The following is a 2,500-nucleotide window of genomic DNA, read 5'->3' on the forward strand; positions in this document are numbered from 1 at the left end:
AAGTAACATTTTTTATCGCGTGAGACGGACAGGGAGGGAATAGAAGAAAATAAAAAAGAGGATGTTCACAATAAAGAAAATAATAATAATTATATATATATATATATATATATAGTGTATATATATATAGTGTATATATATATATATATGTTTTTGAAAAAGTGGAAACATTCAGAGAAGTTAAATCCTCCGTAGATTAAGTTGAAGTTTCAATAAAGCCAACATATTTATACAAAATCATAAATTATTTCTGCAGTTTCCAAAGAAAATGTTTACTGACATTATTTTACGTTAATCCAAATAGGATTCTCAGCAGCGAACGACTGTTTCCTGCCGATATTTCACATTAATATATACGTACTTCCTGTTTAAAACATCTTCATGTTAGTGGACTCAACAATGTCGTTGTAAAAATAAAAGGGAACGTGATAAAATATAACAATATGATACAGATAAAATATTAACGTGACAACCAGGACGCTATATTATCGTTTTATCGACACATATTAAAGGAAAAATTGTTTTGTTCAGGCATTTCTCCTTTGGAGTACGTTCATGTAAACAAAGCCAATAAAGTTGTTTTTTCTGGACAGTTTATTCGAATTGAAACTTATTTTTTTATAAAGAAAACGTTTATGTTTCTACTACTCACAGGTTCAGATGTTTTTACGGACCAACTTTCACTGAAGCCGTGGACAAAACAATCCAACAAACCGGCATAAACAAACCTGCTTCAACGAACTGGGCCTGAGACGTAGAGCATCATGGGAGTTGTAGTTCTAACTGAAGTGAGCGTCCAAGAACAACAGAAACTCAAATCACATTCATTCATATGATGACTGTGGTCGACGTGACAGTTATTGATTAAAATTTAAAGACTATTAGGAATTGAAACGGAAGAAGCTACTTTAACACCACGGAACGAAACGTTCGTGTCATTTCATGTGTTAGAGCGCCATCTTCTGGTAGCTTTTTGCAACACAGGAACTCAGTCTGACGATGAACTACTGTACATTAGCTGTTGGGGTCAGCATTGTGCACAAAGGACGGAGCTATTTAAATTCTTGATAAAACATTGGTTTAAAACGAATCTATTCCTTTCTTTTACTATTAATAAAGTACTATAATTACAAATTATAATAATTACAATTGCAATTATATTAATAATTACAATTATAATTATGATTATAATTATACGTATAACTATTATTATTATTATTATTATTATTATTATTATTATTATTATCTATGTCATGTAAAACAAAAATTGGAAAGTCTGCTGACTTACATAATCACTGCTCTAATTGCCGACATTCTTCCTGCCCCCTGTCCCTGATTGGTCAGCTCAGGTCTTGGCCAGACTTCAGTCAAATCTGTGTCTCATGAAGGAGACAAATGGGAAACTCTGAACATTGTTAAAGTTGATCATTAATGTGAGCAGAGTTTTACATTTTTATATTTTCTACGTCACTGAAAAACATTTGGAGATTTTGCTGCGTTTCTTTTTTTTTTACATTTAGTTGTTTCTCCATTAACTCTGACTTTATATTTTAAAATTTCTTTTCTCACATCTCACTTCTTTTTTAGTTTTGGCCTCATTTTCATCAATTCTTAATCTCACTTCTTTTTGACTATTATTTTATTGAGTTTTGGCCTCATGTTCATCAATTCTTATAACTTTTTTGGGGGAAATATTTAATTCAGATTTTATCCAGTTCAACATTCAACTTGTAGCCTTTTCTGGCTAATTAAAGGCTATTTTTTGGTTCGCTTACAGCTGGATGAACTAAGCTCATTTTTAACTAACATTTACTTTTCCATAATTTTCTTTAATTTCAATCATGCTCTTTTTTTTACAATTTTATATTAGTGTCAACTCCAGCCTTGTTTACTATTTATAACCAACCCAGACCATTTTTATCCACTATTAAAATGAGCTATTAGCTAACACTTAGCACATTCTGAACTAAATGCTATCTTTTACTCCGACTGTTGTGTATTTATAACGGTCTACTGTAGTATTTCAGTGTTATGAAATTTGACGTTTGATATTTCTTTCTGATATAATTACCTGTTTTAATATTCTCCTTTCATGCTCCAAATACTTTTGTGGCCGTTAACAATACTCTGAGGTGAAGCAGTTTATTTACTATCAAATATGGAGCCTATTTAAAAGAACATCCACTTCACACCGGCGTGTGGAGGAGTCATAAAGACCAACACTGACATCAGTGATCTAATAACAACTGGTCCTCAGCCCTGAACACCGGCGTCAATTTGATTCAAATGAATTAAAAAAAAAAAAAAAAATGGAATGTTGTTTTGTCTCCAGGTGATGTTTAAAAACAGCTTAGCAAAAAAAAAAGAAAAAAATGTTCTTCTATGTAAACCACTGACGATGATTTCTCTAATTAGAATCAGGAGAATTCATTTGTTTTCACCGTAATAAGTCAACACTGGTGTCGGGATGGTGGTGGTTTCTGAGAAGTGGAGGCCGCGG

At 32.0% G+C, this 2,500-nt stretch overlaps 1 protein-coding gene across 1 annotated transcript in view; it reads right to left on the reverse strand.

Annotated features, from left to right (window-relative positions):
* LOC107990071 (disks large homolog 4-like) overlaps positions 1-952 on the reverse strand; it is a 43,399-nt gene extending 42,447 nt beyond the window's left edge. The window contains exon 1 of the transcript XR_001761639.2: positions 653-952. The gene's annotated coding sequence lies outside the window, so the exon portion shown is untranslated. The remainder of the gene's footprint in view (positions 1-652) is intronic.
* Positions 953-2,500: the final 1,548 nt, after the last annotated feature.

This window comes from Cynoglossus semilaevis, chromosome 19 (assembly GCF_000523025.1).
Source record: "Cynoglossus semilaevis isolate Cse_v1.0 chromosome 19, Cse_v1.0, whole genome shotgun sequence".
Taxonomy (NCBI): Eukaryota; Metazoa; Chordata; class Actinopteri; order Pleuronectiformes; family Cynoglossidae; genus Cynoglossus; species Cynoglossus semilaevis.